The sequence below is a fragment of the Stegostoma tigrinum genome, chromosome 8, assembly GCF_030684315.1.
Source record: "Stegostoma tigrinum isolate sSteTig4 chromosome 8, sSteTig4.hap1, whole genome shotgun sequence".
In the NCBI taxonomy this organism is placed as follows: Eukaryota; Metazoa; Chordata; class Chondrichthyes; order Orectolobiformes; family Stegostomatidae; genus Stegostoma; species Stegostoma tigrinum.
In genome coordinates, this window is record NC_081361.1 from 14491468 (window position 1) to 14507382 (window position 15915).

General features: G+C 43.0%; 1 protein-coding gene and 1 long non-coding RNA gene across 3 annotated transcripts in view; one reads left to right on the top strand and one right to left on the bottom strand.

Moving 5' to 3' along the window:
- LOC125456031 (uncharacterized) overlaps positions 1–15342 on the top strand; it is a 142404-nt gene extending 127062 nt beyond the window's left edge. For both annotated transcript variants that reach the window (XR_009446049.1, XR_007248372.2), the window contains one exon: positions 15127–15342. This is a non-coding gene — a long non-coding RNA (uncharacterized LOC125456031). The remainder of the gene's footprint in view (positions 1–15126) is intronic.
- astn1 (astrotactin 1) overlaps positions 1–15915 on the bottom strand; it is a 1971124-nt gene that overhangs the window by 566150 nt on the left and 1389059 nt on the right. The window lies entirely within an intron of this gene.

Sequence of the window (15915 nt, forward strand, 5' to 3'; positions counted from 1 at the left end):
GCATTTCCCGCAACTCATCCCTCACACCCCCTCCCCACAATAACAACCAAAACAGAAACCCCTTGTCCTCACGTACCACCCCACCAACCTCTGGATCCAATGCATTATCCTCTGATACTTCCGCCATTTGCAATCCGACGCCACCACCCAAGGCATTTTTCCCTCCCCACCCTTAGCTGCTTTCCGGAGGAACCACTCTTCCTGTGACTCCCTTGTCCGCTCCAGAGTCCCTTCCAGCCCCACTGCATCTGGCACTGTTCCCTGCAACCGCAGGAAGTGCTACACCTGCCCCTACACCTCCCACCTCACCCCCATCTCAGGCCCCAAGAAGACATTCCACATCAAGCAGATCTTCACCTGCACATCTGCTAATGTGGTATACTGCATCCGCTGTTCCCATTGTGGTCTCCTCTACATCGGGGAAACCAAACGGAGGCTTGGGGACCACCTTGCAGAACACCTGCGCTCGGTTTGCACTCAACAACTGCACCTCCCAGCCGCGAACCATTTCAACTCTCCCTTCCATTCCTCAGACGACACGTCCATCCTGGGCCTCCTGCAGTGCCACAACAATGTTACCCGAAGGTTGTAGGAACAGCACCTCATATTCTGCTTGGGAACCCTGAGCTCAATGGTATCAATGTAGACTTCACAAGCTTCAAAAATCTCCCCTCCCCCTACTGCTTCCCAAAGCCAGCCCAGCTCGTCCCTACCTCCCTAACTTGTCCTTCCTCCCACCTATCCCCTCCTCCTACCTCAAGTCCCACCCCCAGCTCCTACCTACTAACGTCATCCTGCCCCCTTGACTTGTCCGTCCTCCCTGGACTTACCTATCGCCTCCCTAACTGCCCATCTACACTCACCTTTACTGGCTCCATCCCTGCTTCTTTGACCTGTCTGTCTCCTCTCCACCTATCTTTACCTATATTCATCTGCTATCCGCCTCCCCCTCTCTCCCTATTTATTTCACAACCCCCTTCCCCTCCCCATTTCTGAAGAAGGGTCTAGGCCCGAATAGTCAGCTTTCCTGCTGCTCTGATGCTGCTTGGCTGCTGTGTTCATCCAGCTCTACATTCTAAATCCTAACAACTCTCGAGCAAAGAAGTTTCTCCTGATCTCACTCCAAGCTCCCTGCTGACAGTCTTGAAATTGTGACCCCAAATTACTGACACGCCAACTGGAAGAAACAGAATATCCTTCTTTACTCTGTCAAAATTGTTCATAATTTACCTTAGTAAGATCATCTCATAATCTTCTCTGCTCCACGGAGAATAAGCACAATTTCTCTAACCTGTCCTTGTATTTTCTATTAAATCTCCATTTCACTTTCTCCAGGGCTTTTACATCCTTTCCTCAAATAAAGTGCACAGAACTGAACACAGCACTCCAAATGTCATCTGACCAATTATTCCTTGAGGTGTAATATTGCTTCCACACTTTTATACTCTTATGCCTCTATTTATAAACCTAAGGATCCTATACACCTTCTTAACAACTGTTTCAACTGGCTTGGCCAGCTTCAGACAAATATGCACTTGTACCTCGAGATCTTCAGCTCCTGTAGTCCCCTACAACATGCACTGTTGAGATTAGTTTAGAATCCCTACAGTGTGGAAACAAACAGTTCAGCCCAGCAAATCCACACTGATCCTCACAGCATCCTACCCAGACCCATCCCCCTGTAATCCACCAAATCCATGCATTCCTGAACACTATGGGCAATTTGGCTTTGCCAATCTACCAAGCCTGTACACCACTGGACTGCGGGAGGAAACCGGAGCACCCGCAGGAAACCCGCACACACACGGGGAGAATCATCAAACTCTACACGGACAGTTGCATGAGGCGATAATCAAACCTGGGTCCCTTGGTGCTGTGAGGCAGCAGTGCTAACCATTGGGCCACAATGCTCCCCTTTGTCTTTCCATGTCTAATCTACCAAGATGCATCGCCTCACATTTCTCTGCATTGAATTTCCTATGCTCAGTATCTGCTCATTTTGGCCAACTTGTCGATGTCCCGCTGAAGGCACTCAGCATCATCCTCACAATTCACAATTCTTCCTGGCTTGGACTCATTTTCAAATTTTAAAATTTTGCTCTCCACACCCAAATCACTAATATAAATCAGAAAATTAAGGGTCCCAACAGTGATACCTTGGGAAAAGTTAAAAAAAAAGGTTATGCTGAAAAGATTGTGATCAGAGATAATGAGAACTGCAGATGCTGGAGAATCCGAGATAACAAAGTGTGGAGCTGGCTGAACACAGCAGGCCAAGCAGCATCTTAGGAGCACAAAAGATGCTGCTTGGTCTGCTGTGTTCATCCAGCTCCACACTTTGTTATGCTGAGAAGATTAGTTGAATAGTGATTGGAGTGGGCATGAAAGCAGCATAAATAATGTCAGGAATTAGTTGGACTGATGGTCTGTCACAACACTGTGGATCTTACACAACACTGTACAAACAAGTAAGAATGAGAAGAAAATGTTGAAAAGGCAAGGATTTAAAGTGGAGGCGTACGATGCATACCGGCATAATAATAAAGAATAATAATAATCTGGATGAGTATCTCGAATGTGGGAGGAACTAAGGCTGGAATAAGGAAGGCCAATACTAAAACATGAGGAAAGGATGACAGGCTGCACTAAAACAAATTTAAAAATGCACTTCAAACATTTTAATCGTAAAAGATGAGTGAAGGATAGAGTGAGGCCCATAAGGAATGAGCAGGGTTACTTCTTTCAACTTGTCTCCAATCTCAGAAAGGCCCATCTATGCCAACACTCTGCTTCCAAAATTTAAATAATTCTAATCCATGCTGCCAAGGACCCATTGATCTCAGATATTTCAGACTGACAAACAACCTCGCACATTATCAAATGCTTTCTGAAAGTTCAAGTCGTCAACATCCACAGCACCACCCTCATCACACAACTCAATTAGATTTGTCAGACATAAACCAGTCCTTGACAAAGTAATGTTAACTATCTAGCATTACCTTGTTTTTCTCTAAGTGTATATTGACTTTATCCTGTGTTATGGCCTCCATCGGTTCTCCAAGTATTGATAGGTCTGCAGTTAACCTTTGCCCCCGTCTTAGACAACAGTGTCACATTTGCACTTGCCAAGTACCCCGGGTCCAATTCTGTGTTCAGAGGGGCTTGGAAAATTTCTGTCAGCGGCTCTGCAATTTGCCCCTTTGCCTCTCTCAAAGATCGAGGATGCATCCCATCCAGGCCTGGCGACCTTTCTATCGGGAGAACTGCCAGCCGTTTTAGCGTTTTTTTTATCTATCACTACACTGCTAAGTTGCTCAACACCTACATTTTCAACTGGGGCCACTGTCACCATCTTCTAATTTGGAAAAGACAGAAGCAAATTACTCACTTAATAACTCCGCCATACCATTTGTTTCAGTGAGCAGTTTACCAGTTTATTCCTTCATAGATGCTGCCAGACCTGCTGAGCCTTTCCAGCAACTTTATTTTTGTTCCAAGTTTACCCTGCTCATTCCGTATGGGACCCACTACATCCTTCACTAATTTTTCACTATTAATACATTTGAAGTGCGTTTTACAATTTGATTTATTGCAGCCTGTCATGGTTCCTCTTTGCCTTCCTTAGTTCAGCCTTAGTCTCTCTCCTGCATTCGAAATAATCTTTCTCATTTCCAATAATCTTCCACATTTCCAGTTCTTTATTACTATGCCTGTATGCATCATTTCCTCCTTTTTGTTCTTTATTTTCTCAACATTTTCATCTCATTCTTAAATATCTATATAGGATTACTTAAAATCCGTAGCATTCTGACAGACCATCAGCCCAACAAGTCCCTGACATTATTTATGCTGCTTTCAAGCCCGCTCCAATCACTTTTTATCTAACCTTCTCAGCATTAGGTTCTTTACCCTTGTCCCTCACGTCTTCATTAGCTTCTCGTTAAATACATCAATGCTGTTCATCTCAATTACTCTCTGAGCCTGTGAGTTACAAATTCCAATAGCTCATGTGGCAAACTTCTAAGCTTGAATTCCTCGTTGGGTTTATCAGTAGCTATCTCCTGTTTGTGATTCATAGTTTTGGTCAGCCTTGTCCTCAAAACTTGATTGAATGAAACAGTGCCTGAAAGGAACAAAATGGACGCTGCTATTTCAAGGATGTTGTCAGACAGTAGGAGATTGTTGCAAAAATGTTCCCCAAAAGAAAAAACAAATTGTAGAATAGACTCCCTACAGTGTGGAAACAGGCTGTTGGAGTCTGCAGCAATCCTCCAAAGAGCATCCCACCCACCCTGTCCTATCCCTATAAGCCTGCATGTCCCATGGCTAACCCACCTAACCTGCACACTACAGACAATTTAGCCTAGCAAGCCCACACATCTTAGGAATCTGGGAGGAAACCAGAACACCCAGAAAAAAACCCACACTGACACAGGAAAAACATGCAAACTCCACACAAGCAGTCACCCAAGGCTGGAGTCAAACCTGGTTCCCAGGCACTGTGAGGCAGCAGTGCTAACCACCGAGCCGTCATTCAGACTATTCAAGTATTCAGACATGCCCAAGCACATTTCCAGAGAAAGGCACTTGAAACAGGATATCCTGCTCTGGAGGTAGGGGCTCTACCACTTTGTTACAAGACCCTTACAGATATATCGCATAGTTGTGGAAGTATTTTCCATACATTAAAAATGAGGCAAGGACCAACAGGAGATTCAAACTGAAATGGACGAAATGTAAAGAAATGAAAGATATTTGGAAAAGAAAGGGTTAATAATGAGCTGAATAATAGAGAGAAAGAGCAAAATAAATGACACAACAGGGAGCAGGGAACAATAGAATAGACAAAGAAGAATAACAAAGCACTTTTTTACACATAACAGGAATTACAAGGACACAAAGGGCAAAGGACAAATTTAAAACATCATTTCTAATTGTTTTTGTCACGCAAAATGGTGAATTGCTTAAGTTGAGAGACGTGATAAAGAAAGGGAACCCCAGAGTGAAAAAAAAGCCTTCATATTACAAGGGAACACACACAAGATGGTTTTGTGTAGCTCATCTACCATCCCCATCTCCTCTTGCCGATTTAGGTAAATCTCCCTCAATGCCCCCCATGTTGGGCCTTTCTCTTGCTCTACATTCACAGTTTATAGGATTGAAATTTACCATTTACAGTAAAGGAGTCATTCTGAATGAGTCTCATGGCCATGGGCAACTTTCCTTCCACAGCCATCTGCTTCTCACCTTAACTGTTAAGTTAATGGGCGTGTTTTTTTCCGAGAACTGTGTGGCCAGGGAGACAGAGGTCCTCAACTATTGCTGCTACCTTCCGACCATCAAGCTTCTGGTACCATACTCCAGCTCCAACTGCACACCTCTTCAGGTACCCCAAGACCGCAACAGCCCTTCTCACAGTGTGGTCAATACTCGAAATGTTGCAGAGAAAAGGCAAACTGCCTTAAACTCCCCACATGCAGGATAGGGACCTGGAGGTGCTGCTGGAAAGGGTGATGGAGAGAGGGCCATCCTTTATCCAGTTGGCTCCCAAAGAAGGCCACGCCACCAGACCCAAATTAGTCTGGACCCAGACTGCAGAATGGGTCAGTGCCATGTCTCACATCAAGAGGGAAGCCCAACCACACTGCAAGAAGGTCATCGATTTTCTGTGCGCCACAAGGATAGGTGCTACCATTTTCCCTCCCTTCCCTGACACTTGAAGGCCAGTCAAAGTCAGCCACTGCAGTCACATCTCTCCAAAGCTGAGGGACTACAATCCTCGGTGTTGCATGTAGTATATCCACTCACAACCTCTCCGACTGTTAACCCTGCATGTCCTCAGCATTTCCTACTCATTCACAGGAGAGACCTCACCACCTCGCCTACTCATGGAAGCCCACTACCCGCACTTGCTCCCATCACACTAAATGCCTCTCTTCGTCTCATTACGGGGAAAGCTGACCTTGCACAACTCCCTTCCACATGCCCCATGAACAGCAATACCCCCACCACTGCTGCCACCCCGCAAACACACCCATCAAAACTCATCCTCAACAACATCCCAACCTGTAATGACCTGTTGGACTGACTGTGCCCAATCCCCTGTCGTGTTATCAGCCGAGTCCGTTGATGGACTATGGTGGTACACAAATGTAAGTGAGAAAACAACACAGCAAAGTAGAGAACAGGATTAATCTGATCCATGACGTGTGTTAAATGTAGCATGCTTAGGCAAAAGGCGGCTTTGTGTCTATGTTTACCAACATTACAGCTTTCATTGCATTATGTCGACATCTGATAGAAATCAATTTCTGCAATTAGTCAACATTTTAGTTATTCCTCTACCATGCAAATACTGATATCCCAGAAAGTGAGCTCCTGCCTTGGTCATACATTGGCCTCTGTCACTGGCTCAGACGTGCTTCCCTGCCTGTCTGGTACAAAATGAGATCAGGCGCAGGTCTCTTAAAGGAGGCACTTCTTCCAGGACATGATGTGGAGGTGCCGATGTTGGACATTAGTTGCTCAACTTGATGTTCCTGCTTCCTCCACGAAAATCTGATCCTTAACGGAGGGCGTTCTTTTTAATCAAGAAAACAAGACCCACATGGTAACATTGTGAAAGATGGTCTTTGAATTAAGTTAACCATTTCTAAGCTTTATGGAGTTATCTGTGTTAAGGGCTGCTCTGAACAACTGCTATCCCTGATACCTGAAGAAGCATAAGGAAGGAGTATATCGATGTACACTCATTTTGTTCTAATGCCAACAAACTATTCTTGAAGTGGATTCATGATTGCAATGGAAGGGAATGGAACACCCATTTTGAGCATAGCAAGGTGGTCCTGAGAAGTGATGATAGAAATGACTTGCTTTGATCAGTGGTCCAACTGATTGACTGGAAGCAATGAGAAATGTCAACTTTGTTTCCCCTCTGCAAATATGTTGCTAGATCTGCTGAGTTTTTCCAGCACTTGCTGTTTTCATGGCAGCTAATATGTTTTATTAATGTCATACTTATTTTAATTGACTTTTATAGTGGGCATAATGCAGGGTCATTGTCATTCATTGTTATCTCTGCCATAATATCCTGTAAACTATCATGTGTACAGCAGTGATGTTATGCCTTCTTTCTTGTTTCCTGTTACTCAGTCAATATCAAAGAGAGAGTTCTCACCTCAAAAGAGAAAGCTTTTAAAAATCATCCCTATTCTACTTCTGCCAGAAGAGTCCATGAAATCTGCAGAACCAGTGACAAGCGATAAAACTTGCCTCTTTCAAATTGCGCTCTACTTATTGATTGTACATTTGCAAATGACCTTTACTTATCCAGTTATTGTACTCTCTGAATTCTAACTTGAACTTTCCTCCTCCATCTTCAGTCAGTGAATCCATGGGCAGGCACCAAGCCTACAATGATGATAAACTGGTCTAAATGTCATCATTCTAAGTATCTTTATCTGTATCACTTTAACATTGGTATCTGTATTTCATCAAATAAGAAAGCTGTTTTTACGCACTAACTTTCAGCACTCATTATGTAATTTGATCCTGTTAAAAAGTGAAGTTTGCTAACTGGTTATTTTTCTAATTGGATCACTCAAAAAAAATCTTAAAATGGGACTGAAGTACACTGGATAAATTCATTGTTCAATGGCCACAGCTGATGACCACAATGTGATAATGAGTATATTTTTAATATAAAAACATCCTGCAGATACAGTAATTATGAAAACAAGAATTAGTGAATATCCTAATATTGGCAGTTGTAATTGGGCAGGGCAGCTTACATATTTCAGAAATTCCTGGAAAGGTTTTTATTCAGGTTAAATATTTGTGGCATTGAATAAGATGCATGGGAATATCCCCAATGAGGAATATATTCTGACATCAATATTGCTTTTTTTTGTTGTGATATGCTATTTTATTTGTTTCTTTTTAAAACTTTGGCAATGTAAATGTTTAAACAGATGCATTGTGGGCAGGGCAGGCAATAGCAAGGCAGTCGGCGAGTGTGGGGTGTGCTAAGAAACGTGAACACAACTCATCAATGCAGATGACAAGGTGTAGAGCTGGATGAACACAGCAGGCCAAGCAGCATCAGAGGAGCAGGAAGGCTGATGGTTTGGGCTACACCTTGTTATCTCAGATTCTCCAGCATCTGCATTCCTACGATCTCATCAATGCAGGTAATCCTTTGCTCCTTTCGTTAACCCCACTGCTGTGAACTCAAATGTAAAGTCAAAATTATCAAGCTCTCCAGTGCAACAAATTATCCAGGGAAATATTCCCTCTATTTAACTGGTACATTACAATTTAAAAATAACTTGTTCTGAATTTATCATGCATTGTATTGAGCTTGGCTGGAAAGATAGTGAAGGTGGAAGGTATAGATGATCTGATTAGCAAGTTTGCACTAATGACGCTAAGATTGGTGGAGCAGCAGATAGTGAAGGGGGCTGTCGGAGAATGCAGCAGAATGTAGGTAGATTGGAGAGTTGGGCAGAGAAATGGCACATGGAGTTCAATCCAAGCAAATGCGAGGTGATGCATTTTGGAAGATCCAATTCAAGAGCGAACTATCCAGTAAATGGAAAAACCCTGGGGAAAATTGATGCACAAAGAGATCTGGGTGTTCAGGTCCATTGTATCCTGAAGGTGACAACGCTGGTTGATAGAGTGGTCTGGAAGGCATACGGCATGCTTTCAATCATCGGACAGGACATCGAGTACAAGAGTTGGCAGGAATTTCTGAAATATGTAAGCTGCCCTTCCCAATTGCAATTGCCAATATTAGGGCATTCACTAATTTTTGTTTTCATAATTACTGTATCTGCAGGATGTTTTTATATTAGAAATATACTTATTATCACGTTGTGGCCACCAGCTGTGGCCATTGAACTATGAATTTATCCAGTGTACTCAGTCCCATCTTAATATTTTTTGAGTAATCCAATTAGAAAAGTAACCAGTTAGCAAACTTCACTTTTAAATAGGACCAAATTACATAATGAATGCTGAAAGTTAGTGTGTAAAAACAGCTTTCTTATTTGACGAAATACCAACGTTAAAGTGATACAGACAAAGTTATGATTGTATAGGACTTTGGTTTGGCCACATTTGGATAACTGCGTACAGTTCTGGTCGCCACATTACCAAAAGGATTTGGACGCTTTGGAGAGGGTGCCGAGGAGGTTCACCACAATGTTACCTGGTATGGAAGATGCTAGCTATGAAGAGTGGTTGAGTAGATTAGGATTATTTACATTAGAAAGACGGAGGTTGAGGGCAGACTTGATTGAGGTCTACAAAATCATGACAGGTATAGACAGGGTGGATAGCTGGAAGCTTTTTTCCCAGTGTGGGGAACTCAATTACTAGTGGTCACGATTTCAAGGTGAGAGAGGAGAAGTTTAAGGGAGATATGTGTGGAAAGTTCTTTACGCAGGGGGTGGTGGTGCCTGGAACACGTTGCCAGCAGAGGTGATAGAGGTGGGCACGATAGCGTCATTTAAGATGTATCTAGACAGATACATGAATGGGCAGGGAGCAGAGGGATACAGACCCTTGGAAAATAGGCAACAGTTTAGATAGAGGATCTGGATCGGCGCAGGCTTGGAGGGCCGAAGGGCCAGTTCCTGTGCTGTAATTTCTTTGTTTTTTGTTCTTTGTTTGATCCTCTGTCCGAGTTAATCAATCTCAACTTGGGTAGTGGTAAAACTGCTACAACTAGGCACTGCCGCCCTGGACTAAGAGAGAGAAAACTTCAACATTTTAGTCTTAAGCCAATTATTGATTGGCCTTGTGGAAGAATGCCTGTGGTGTCTTTCCACAGTTTCAGATAAACAAACAGTAAATGTCAAGGCACACAGAAATAATAGGCATAGCGGTTGCCCAGTTAACTTCCATAAATATTGCAGAATAAACCATGTTGTGCACCACTGTCAACAAAGGGGCCTCATTTCACAGACAGATCTGTGGTTTGGGAAGAAACATGCACTGAGGTGTCATACGACGCACTGATGCTGAAGCTTAATAGCGAGAGTGATGGTTGACATCCCAAAATGCCACAATGTTGCCTTAGGCCATGGGGGGGTCAAGTGATTTATAAGCCATGCAGCAAACGAGAAGCCCTTTGATAAATCTGTTATAATTTTGCCGAAACAAAAGGAATTTTTTTTCCAGCAGTCTTTTGCTTCTATCAAGAAACAAAACAGATGAACTTTTCTGCAGTTCAGCTTTTTTTTTCACTTTCCCCAGTGAATTCAACACTGCAGAACCCGTGTGGCGTTAATGTGTACTCATGCCTCTTTGATAAATTGGCTGAGAGGAACTGCATATGCCTCTGCACCGACTTAATGTAACGCTAAGAGATTTATTGGTACTGGTGTTGCCACCTCTCAGCCTGGTATTATTTCCTGTGCAGGATGTACTTCCATTATCTGGCACTCTCTGGTATGGCACCCCCAATAAAGTCAGTTTCCCTACAGTGATTGTGCATCGATCTTTTTTCATGTGACTTTGTGTTACACTTTCTTTGCTTTGGATACCCCAAATCTGGTTGTTGGTGTCCAATTGCAAAATCATTCATGCATTAGCCATTTATTGATGCAAGTCACGCAGAGCTCTTTACTTTTCACGTGCTTGTGCACTGAAATATACTTGACCTCCTGTGGTCCAGCGAAATTCTAGTCATGAGGTTTCTAGGTCAGAAAGGTAGAACCTGTATTTGTATTTCCAAACAGCTTACAGCTAGGATCCAATTATCCTGCATTCCACACAATCTCTTTGTGAATGGAATTAGGAATACAGCAATAAGAGCAGACCACTCAGCCCATTGAATCTGCCCTGCCATTCAATACAAATGTGGCTGACTTCAATGCCCTTTATCCACCCTATCCCCATAACCCTATACGCTATTAGCCAACAGGAATCTATCAAACTCTAACTTGAATGTACTCAAAGACTGAACTACCACCATCCTCTGTGGTAGAGAATTCCAAATGTTCACAATCCTCTGAGTTAAAAAAAATCTTCATTTCTGACCTAAGTGTCATCCTCTTTATTTTCAAGTTGTTCCCTGGTTCAAGCTTCTCTAATCAAGGGAAATGTGTTCCCTGCATCTATCCTGTCTATTCCTTCAAAATATTCTGTAACTTTCAATGAGATCACACCTCCTCACTGAAGGTCCAGTTTGCCCAATTTCCCTTCAAAGGACAGTCCCACAATCCCAAGACTCATCTGATGAACCTAAATGATGGGCTGTGGACACATTTGCGGTGTTGCTACAATAACTTCAATGGTGGGTTCGAGGCAAGTGGAATGCTTGAACTCAGAGACTTGCTGTAAATGCATAAAACTCCACAAACAGAAATTAAACCTCAATAATGCTGATTTACCGAGGAGTGCTATATTATGACTGATGCAGCAAAAGTCTATGTGCATGGAAGGTCTCAGGAGACGGTTTCCTCCCCGCAGCAGGCACAGTATCTCAACATAAGTACATGCCAGTGTTCCATGACTCTATTTTTCTTCTTCAGACACATCTGCACTTAGATCATTACAGTCCATACTGGGTGTATGGCACTTCGCATGTTGCCTTCAAACAACTGCTTATGCACTTTGTTATGGGCTGACAGCTTGTTGCATATAACCATCATTTCCCTAAAGGGAGAACAAATCTCTCTGCAATCTAAAGAGGAGAAAGAGGGTAGCAGGACATGCATAGGATAAATATAACACGAAGCTATAGGGCGAAGGCCTGTGATCCATCACTGACTATCTTAGCACTAACAAACATAAAATACCCATGTCTCCAAACAAAGAATTCATTTTCAAATTCTTCTGGCAGCCACATGATGTCTTCATTCTGTCCACTATGTTCCACTAACTATAACATTTATTGTACAATGTATACTCAGTTAAAACAAGCACCGACAGACTCTCTTTAAGCTAGTTCTTTCTATTTTTCTCCTATTATTAAACCTATTCAAAATAGCACTGGCTTGTTTTTTCTCATTGTGGCAATAAATCATTCATTCATTCAAATAAAATGATGGTAGTCATTCATCTGCTTCTGCACCTCAGCCTGAACACCTATTGAAGATTTGGTTTCCTGCACATGGGGTCTATGGTCTTGCTGAACTTCCCATTTTGAAGCTGTATGTGACATTTCCCTGTCCCATCCTGAAACCTTCCACTCATTGGCCAAGTACTTTGTGTTTTTTGTTACCTTTTTGTGGAGATACCAAAATGTGTGTGAGCTGTCACAAGCAGCATGACAACACAGGTAGCAACCTTAGCAGCTAATTGGCACAGGCAATTCAAAGTGAAGCTCTCAGTTACTGGAATCCTTTCTCCTTTCCCTCTCTGCTTTCATGTGCACATATGTATTTTGCAAATCTTAATTCATTCTTTGGTTCCTGTTCCAGTCACCTTCATTCCAATTACAAGGATGTCAAACTTGAAAATATAATTACAAGCCTTTTATCCTTCAAGTTCCATTCACTTCACATTCCAACACCATCATCATCATCTGCAAATCCCTCACCTCCCTGCTTCTTCTAATATCAAGACAACACGAACACGACAGAAAGTAGCTCATCTCCTGACTCCCAAAGGCCTGTCCATCATCTACAAGTCAAGAGTATGATGGAATATTCCCCACTTGCCTGGATGAGTACAAGTCCAACAACACTCAAGAAGCTTGACACCATCCAGGACAAAGCAGCCCACTTGATTAGCTCCACAATGTCAAATATTCACTCACTCCACCATCAATTCAAATCTCACTTGTGTGTACCATCTACAAGATGCACTGCAGAAATTCAAAGATCTTCAGACTGCACTTTCCAATTCCACGACCACTTCCATCAAGAAGGGCGAGGGCAGCAGAGATATGGGAACACAACCACTTGCAAGATCCCCCCCCACGCTGCACATTTGGAAATATAATCAGGGAGTATGGTGGGTTTTATTTCCCTCTAAGGACACTTGTGAACCTGATGGGTTTTTCTGACAACTGGGAATGGAATCCTGGTCATCACTAGATTCGTAATTCCAGATATCTGATTGAATTCAAATTGCACCATTTGCCGTGGCTAGATTTGAACCCAGATCTCCAGTATATTACCCGGGTCCCTGGATTAACACTCCCATGATAATACCACTGGACCATTGCCTCCCTAGTGTGGTGGCAATGTCACTGGGGTCAAAATCAAGGACCTGAGGCGAGTGGTTACTTGGGTTCAAATTCCACCATGACAGATGTCGAAAGTTAATAAAAATCCAGAACAGAAAGCTGGCCTAATGGTGATCACTATCAATTATTCTAAAAGTCCACTGGTTCACTAATGTCCTTTAGGAATGAAAATCTGCCAGCCTTATCTGGTCTGGCCTACAAGTGACTCCAGATCCACAGCAATGTGGTTGACTCTTAACTGCCCTCAGGGCAACTAGGAATGGGCAATAAATGCTAGTCTAGCCAGTAATGCCCACATTCCATGCATGAATAAAGAAAAAGAAGAAGGCTCTATTTATTGCCCCTCCACACTAGGTCCAGTCCCTTGATCATTTCCCCTGCCTAGCCAACCAGTCGGGTAAGTCGAGTCTTCCAGTTCCTGGTTTTGAGCTGAAGTGATTGAAGCCCAGTGGAGTGAGCCCTTTAAGTGGTCATTAATGGACGACTTTGGTATTAGGGTGGGACAATGACACCGGAGCCTTTCCACCCAGAACGTGACTCGAGCAAAGGCAGGAAGATGACTGAATTTGCCTTAAGATGAAAAGTGGGTGAGAATAAGTGAATCAAACTCTCAATGGAGGGGCTGCAGTTTGAGTCATCGCATGCAACCAGTGACACATGTGAGAAGATGAGGCAAATTTCTATTGGAATGAGGTTAACTTTACAGTTTGGTGGGAAATTAGACGCAAGATCTAAGAGGGGATTTGCAAAATGGTTAAAATAGTGCCAAAGCTGGAAGGCATTGTGAATAAGAGATAACAAAATGTGGAGCTGGATGAACACAGCAGGCCAAGCAACATCTTAGGAGCACAAAAGCTGACGTTTCGGGCCTAGACCCTTCATCAGAAAACGGGGATGGGGAGAGGATTCTGAAATAAATATGGAGAGAGGGGGAGGTGGACCAAAGATGGATAGAAGAGAAGATAGGTTGGGAGAAGAGTACAGGTGGGGAGGTAGGGAGGGGATAGGTCAGTCCGGGGAGGACGGACAGGTCTAGGGGGCAGGACGAGGTTAGTAGGTAGGAAATGGAGGTGTGGCTTGAGGTGGGAGGAGGGGGTAGGTGAGAGGAAGAACAGGTTAGGGAGGCAGGAACAAGCTGGGCTGGTTTTGGGATGCATTGGGGGGAGGGAAGATTTTGAAGCTTGTGATATCCACATTGATTCCATTGGGCTGCAGGGTTCCCAAGCGGAATATGAGTTGCTGCTCCTGCAACCTTCGGGTGGCATCATTATGGCACTGTAGGAGGCCCAGGATGGACATGTCGTCTGAGGAATGGGTGGGGGAGTTAAAATGGTTCGCGATTGGGAGGTGCATTTGTTTATTGCGAACCGAGCGTAGGTGTTCTGCAAAGCGGTCCCCAAGCGTCGGCTTGGTTTCCCCAACATAGAGGGAGCCACAACAGGTACAGCCGAGATGCTAGGAGTTGTAGTGTCTAGATCAGAAGTGGCTGTATTACCGAACCCGATATTGTCGGCTGGTCAACCGAGAAGGAGCATGAATATTGTGGTGATCCAAAGCAGAGTGGGTTCAGAGATGTGTGCTCTGTCACTGCCAGGGGACCATGTGTGGAATACAGCCACCTATGAAAATGACTTGAAAGTCACATCCATTGTACAGGGAAAGTGAGAGATTGAGTCCCAGAGGCCAAATTTGAAAAACTGTGAGAGATTGCACATGGCGCTTCAGGCAGTGACACTTAGACTTACAGCAATCTTTATTGTACTTACTGTTTAAAATGAAATTCTTTGTTGTTAATGAGATACCATTTTTCTATTGATACATGCTTAATCTTGTGCTGATTTTAGGCTTGAATGTTACAATTATGCTTTGAGAAGGGAAATTTGTTGATTGATTCCTTTACTTAGTATTATTGACTTACTTTGCAGGTTAGAAATCCTAACAGGAACTATAACCGTTGCCTGGAATTGAGGCTTGGTGCACAATGACATGGATGATTGAAGCATGAGATGTGACCTTGAATGTCCCAGGAAAAGCTGGTCAATTTTCGACTATTCTTCTCAAAGTGACAGGCAAAAATCTTTGAGCATTTCTTTAAAAAAGCTGCTTCATAGTGAGAAGAATGTCAAGGTACAATCTCCTAATAAAGCACTAATGTAAAACAAAAGGAGTCAGATATTCAATGTCTCTGAAAACCTGCCTTGTATCAAACTGCAATTACTCAGTCTGAAACTGTGATTAAGTTGCTGAATGTAGGAAAGCTCCTGCTGTGTCCTCTCTGCTTAAATCTCAAAATGTCCTCCAGGCCAGGGATGTAAAATTGCAATCAATGCCAAAGAAGTAAATTGCAATAATGTCCCACTGCACCCCAGCAAAATCTTCCCGATTTGGCTGGTAAAGCCAAGAACCTTATTGATTTCATTAAAAATGAACTGCTTCACAGTTGTTACTTCTCCTTCCAATTTTAATGATGTATTTTTGAAGGCCCTACCTTTTGTAATGTTGATTTCTGCACGCGCATGAACTCATTGTAAAATATCATGATGCCTCTTCATCAGCAAGCCAGTTATATATCATAGGCAATCTATTACACTACTAAAATGCTACAAAACAGATATTAAAAATTAAAAATTACAATCCTTTATATGTACAAAAATGCTACAAAACAGATACTAAAAATTAAAAATTACAGTCCTTTACATGTAAATGTTGCTTTA